Below are 6,000 nucleotides of genomic sequence, written 5' to 3'. Positions count from 1 at the left end.
AGCTTCTGTGACCGCGGCACTACTAGTTCAAATCTGTCGCTGATTGGCTGCCGGTCCGCAGCAGTTTTGAAATATTAGCGCCGTGGTCACAGGAGCTCGATGCGGCGGCAGGGATAATAAAGCCAGCCTGGTTCCAGATCCACTGCAGCCGCCCTCAGCCTCTTCTGCCGCCCCGCCCTCGGACCTCTGCGCACCCACAGCCTCCTCCTCCGCACTATCTCCGAGGCCCACAGCCTCCACGTCACGCCTACCACAGCCTACTCATCCACAGCACCGCAGACCACCGCCGCTGCTAAACAGGTAATCTAACCTGCTGCCTTTCTCTCTCCCTAGTCCCTACTGTATTCCCCTGCTGTCACTTTCCATATCCCTGCTGTCACTTTCCATGTCCCTGCTGTCACTCTCCCTGTCACTCTGTCACTCTATAATGTGAATTTCGGCTCATTCTCTGTGCTATAATGTGAATTTTGGCTCATTCTGTGTGCTATAATGTGAATTTCGGCTCATACCGTGTGGTGTAATGTGAATTTGGCTCATACCGTGTGCTATAATGTGAATTTCGGCTCATACTGTGTGGTGTAATGTGAATTTCGGCTCATACTGTGTGGTGTAATGTGAATTTCGGCTCATACCGTGTGGTGTAATGTGAATTTGGCTCATACTGTGTGGTGTAATGTGAATTTCGGCTCATACCGTGTGGTGTAATGTGAATTTGGCTCATACTGTGTGGTGTAATGTGAATTTGGCTCATACTGTGTGGTGTAATATGAATGTGGTTCATACTGTGTGGTATAAATGTGAATTTCGGCTCATACTGTGAGGTATAATGTGAAAGGGGTCCTACTATTGTGGTGCATAATGTGTATAAGGGGTATATGGTGTGGTAAACTACACTGAAGGGCACGCCCCCTTTTGCGTGGCCACGCCCCCTTGTCAGGAGTGCACGCGCCTTCGGCGCGCACATAATTGCACCCTTCACTTTTCCATACCCCCACTTCAAAATTTCCACTTGGGTACTACTACTGTGGGCATTATTACTATTGTGTGACCACGCCCCTTTTTTGAGACCACACCCCCTTTCTGCTGCGCGCGCCTACGGCGCGCGCAATACCTTTATTTCATGGGCGGCGTGGGGAGGGGGGTGAGTTCCACCACCTCTCTAGGACCACTTTAAGCACTGTGTAAGCCTATATGATGGTTGAAGTAATCCAATGAGCAATGGAATTCTTTGACTCTGGCCAACCTCTCTTATGAGCTTCATATAGCACTAAGAGTCCATCTTTTGCAAAGCAGCATTTTTATCCATACATATCCGTAGTGCTTCTATAAATTGGAGGAGGACTCTTTGGATCCAATGGATGTAAAACTGGAACAACAATCTCCTGATTCAATTGGAAACATTAAACCACTTTAGGAATAAAGGACGTCCGAGTGCGGAGAACCACCTGTTTCTGACATCTGGTAAGGATGCCAAACACCTCTCAAAAAGTATAGACAAGGCTGAGAGTTGACCAGTCGGAGAAGAGAAGCGAAGGCCCTTGGACAATGCATCCTGTAAAAAAAGAACATAGAAGTGACAAGTGAAAATAAGAAGCAGAAAACTTATTAGTTTTGCACCATTGGATGTTAGATCTCCACTCCCTATGATAAGTAATTGAATAGATGACTTTTGCGCCTGTAACATAGTCTGGATAACGACTGTGGAAACCCCTTTAGACCTCAAGAGACAGTTCTCAAGTGTCACACCATTAAAGCCAACTGAGGTAAATCTGAATGAAGTAACATACACTGCAATAGTAGATCATCTCCTAGTGGTAGTCTCCACAGCTGATCGACCACCAGGTACTGAAAACTTGCGTACCATGACCTCTGTGGCCAATCTGGTGCTATTAGAATGACATGAACCTTTTCTTACTTGGTCCATCTGATTACATGTGGGATCATGGAAATGGGAAGAAAGAGATACCAAAGTGGAAGGACCATTTGGTTGTTAAGACATCTACCAGGGTTGCATGTGGCTCCCTGAGCCATGCCCCATACCATACCTTGTTCAGCCTTCGTGTTCAACCTGGATGCCATGAGATTTATATCTGGCAGCCACCATTTCACCACAATCTGACTGAACATGTCCTGATCTAGGGATCACTCCACTGGTTGAACTATGCGTCGACTGAGAAAGTTGACTCTCCAGTAATCCACCCGTTGGGATCAAAATGGCCAATATAGCTGGCACAAACCTTTCTGCCCATGTAGTTATCTGGACAGTCTCTGACATAGCTTTAGGACTCCTAGATCCTCTATGTTGATTGATGTATTTTCTGACATGATCTGTATTGGCCTGGCCCTGAGTAATAGCAGTTCCAGAACCAAAGCACGCCAGACTGCCCGTTGTTCTAATACATTGACAGGAAGTGTCCACTCTACCAGTAACCGAACACCCTGGATCTAGAACCCCAGATCCACTGCGCCTATCCCTGGACACTTTCATCTATTGTGACCAGTATCATTTTCAAGGGGGAAAACTGACAAACTCTGTGCACCTGTACGAACAAGGCTGTAGAGCAGTGTGTGGGTGGTGGTGGGGGTGGTGGGGGATGTGCCCATTTTGTCAGTCACAGGCCCCAAAATTTCTGATGGCAGCCCTGGGTGTGGTGACCCTCTTCCAGTGACCCTAGGAGTAGGCTGTAGCAGGGGGAAACAGACGCTGGCTGCCAGCGCTGGTATAGTGCCTACACCTTACCTAGACAGTTACCATTCGGGGATTCAGGCACCTGACGGAGAAAAGCTAGAACATAAAAATAAAAAAATCACTGAACATGAATAAAATTAATTTTGCAGTTGCTTTGGGTTGATTTGCAGCAAAGCCAATGTTACGGGATTGATATACAGTGCATCCAGAAAGTATTCGCAGTGCTTCACTTTTTCCACATTTTGTTATGTTACAGCCTTATTCCAAACTGGAATAAATTCATTTTTTCCCCTCAAAATTCTACACACAATACCCCATAATTACAATGTGAAAAAGTTTTTTTTTACATTTTTTACAATTTATTAAAAATAAAAAGCTAAGAAATCACATGTACATAAGTATTCACAGCCTTTGCTCAATACTTTGTTGATGCACCTTCGGCAGCAATTACAGCCTCAATTATTTTTGAATATGATGCCACAACCTTGGCACACCTATCTTTGGGCCGTTGCGCCCATTCCTCTTTGCAGCACCTCTCAGGCTCCATCAGGGAAGCGTCGGTGCACAGCCATTTTCAGACCTCTCCAGAGATGTTCAATTGGATTCAAGTCTGGGCTCTGGCTGGGCCACTCAAGGACTTTCACAGAGTTGTCCTGAAGCTGCTCCTTTGATATCTTGGCTGTGCGCTTAGGGTCGTTGTCCTGCTGAAAGATGAACCGTCGCCCCATTCTGAGGTCAGGAGTGCTATGGAGCAGGTTTTCATCCAGGATGTCTCTGTACATTGCTGCATTCATCTTTCCCTTTATCCTGACTAGTCTCCCAGTTCCTGTCACTGAAAAACATCCCCACAGCATGATGCTGCCACCACCATGCTTCACTGTAGGGATGGTATTGGCCCGGTGATGAGCGGTGCCTGGTTTCCGCCAAACATGACACCTGGCATTCACGCCAAAGAGTTACATTTTTGTCTCATCAGACCAGAGAATTTTGTTTCGCATGGTCTGAGAGTCCTGCCATGTGCTTTTTACTTAGGAGTGGCTTCTGTCTGGCCACTCTACCATACAGGCCTGATTGGTGGATTGCTCCAGATATGGTTGTCCTTCTGGAAGGTTCTCCTCTCTCCACAGAGGAATGTTGTAGCTCTGACAGGACCCTTCTCCCCCGAATACTCAGTTTAGACGGCTGGCCAGCTAGCTCTAGGAAGAGTCCTGGTGGTTCCGAACATCTTCCATTTATGGATGATGTTGGCAACTGTGCTCATTGGGACCTTCAAAGCAGCAAATATTTTTCTGTACCCTTCCCCAGATTTGTGCCTCAAGACAATCCTGTTTCAGAGGTCTACAGACAATTCCTTTGACTTCATGCTTGGTTTGTGCTCAGACATGCACTGTCAAGTGTGGGACCTTATATAGACAGCTGTGTGCCTTTCCAAACCATGTCCAATCAACTGAATTTACCACAGGTGGAATCCAATTAAGCTGTATGAACATCTCAAGGATGATCAGTGGAAACAGGATGCACCAGATCTCAATTTTGAGCTTCATGGCAAAGGCTGTGAATACTTATGTACACGTGATTTCTTAGTTTTACATTTTTAATACATTTGCAAAAATCACAAAATAACTTTGTACGTGTGCGGCGGGGTAGAGCCAGACATGCGGGGCGTACTAGCCCTGTGCTGGGCGTACCCCCACATGTTTGAGTAAGTGATCGTAGCCGTGCAATATTTTGCATGTCTTCGATCAAGCCAGAATTAGGCCCCATGTGCACTGCAGGTGGGGCAGATGTAACATGTGCAGAGAGAGTTAGATTTGGGTGGGGCGTGTTCAAACTGAAATCTAAATTGCAGCATAAAAATAAAGCAGGCAGTATTTACCCTGCACAGAAACAAAATAACCCATCCAAATCTAACTCTCTCTGCACATGTTATATCTGACCCACCTGCAGTGCACATAGGGGGTAATTCAGACCTGATCGCTCACTAGCATTTTTTGCACAGCTGCAATCAGTTCAGAACTGCGTATGCGTATACACCGCAATGCGCAGGTGCGTCGCACAGGTACAAAGTGGTTTGTTGCTTTGCCGTGGGTTTGTGCGAATAATCCATTCACACGGGCGATTGCAAGGTGACTGACAGGAAGAGGGCGTTTGCGGGTGTCAACTGACCGTTTTCTGGGAGTGTTTGGAAAAATGCAGGCGTGTCCAAGCGTTTGCAGGGAGGGTTCCTGACGTCAATTCCAGTCCCGGACAGGCTGAAGTGACCGCAGCAGCTGAGTAAGTCCTGGGCTACTCAGGAACTGCACAAATATAGGCCCTCATTCCGAGTTGATCGCTCGCTAGCTGTATTTAGCAGCCGTGCAAACGCATAGTTGCCGCCCACGGGGGAGTGTGCGAATGCTTGTGCAGCCGAGCTCTACAAAAACATTTTGGGGGTCATTCCGAGTTGATCGCAAGCTGCCGATTTTCCACGGGAGCGCGCATCGTAAACGATATAGTGAATACACACTGGATGATGTGAACGATATATCATTGGATCCGCCGGCTCAGGTAATATATTGAGTGCATATCGCCAAGTGTGTGCCCAGCCTAAGTATGGAGGAAAACAACTCTGCAAAGTAGCTTGATAGAAATCTGTGGAGAGCTTATAAAGTAAAGTCTAGCATCTAAGAAACCCGGTTTATATGAGTTCATACAGAAGGTACATTGCAGCTATTTTCTAAGAATCAGAGCAGAGAGAGACGTAAGCCCAGAAACAATAAATTCAAATATCATTTTGCACCATCTAAGGAGAAGCTACAGCATTTAGGGGGGGAGATGTACTAAGCAGTGGAGAAGTGAGCCAGCGGAGAAGTTGCCCATGGCAACCAATCGCCATTGAAGCAACATTTATAATTTGCATACTATAAAATTATACAGAGCAGCTGAGTGGTTGCCATCAGCAACTTCTCCACTGGCTCACTTCTCCACTCTTTTCACAGCTTAAGTACATCTCCCCAGAGAGTTATTGTTAAACTTGAATAAATTGTGACCAACGCAAGATATTTAAGGGCCCCAACAGTGCACTAAAAGACTGTGAGTACCCGGGTCACTCTATAATTTAATGGTGCGATTCTGAAGGAGGTTCTTTTTGGAGTGCATGCAGAATTTTATTGTACAGGCCTATTGGAGGGGTATTAGTGGGGCTATATACTGTATGTTGGAACGATTGCTTAAATGTTGAATGCAAATATAATACTGTTGTATTAACGTTATTATACTTACCATCTTCGCTGTCCGTTTGGAAGTTGACCATCAGAGACTGGAAAAGAAAA

At 46.1% G+C, this 6,000-nt stretch overlaps 1 long non-coding RNA gene across 3 annotated transcripts in view; it reads right to left on the bottom strand.

Annotated features, from left to right (window-relative positions):
• Window positions 1–1,317: 1,317 nt before the first annotated feature.
• Window positions 1,318–6,000, bottom strand: part of LOC134934808 (uncharacterized) — a 56,979-nt gene continuing 52,296 nt past the window's right edge. For all 3 annotated transcript variants that reach the window (XR_010179812.1, XR_010179813.1, XR_010179814.1), the window contains exons 3-4: window positions 5,951–5,987; window positions 1,318–1,552 (exon numbers count right to left, since the gene is read on the bottom strand). This is a non-coding gene — a long non-coding RNA (uncharacterized LOC134934808). The remainder of the gene's footprint in view (window positions 1,553–5,950; window positions 5,988–6,000) is intronic.

This window comes from Pseudophryne corroboree, chromosome 6 (genome assembly GCF_028390025.1).
Source record: "Pseudophryne corroboree isolate aPseCor3 chromosome 6, aPseCor3.hap2, whole genome shotgun sequence".
Lineage (NCBI taxonomy): Eukaryota > Metazoa > Chordata > Amphibia > Anura > Myobatrachidae > Pseudophryne > Pseudophryne corroboree.
Note: the sequence above shows the minus strand (reverse complement) of the source record. Positions and strands in the feature narration are given on the sequence as shown.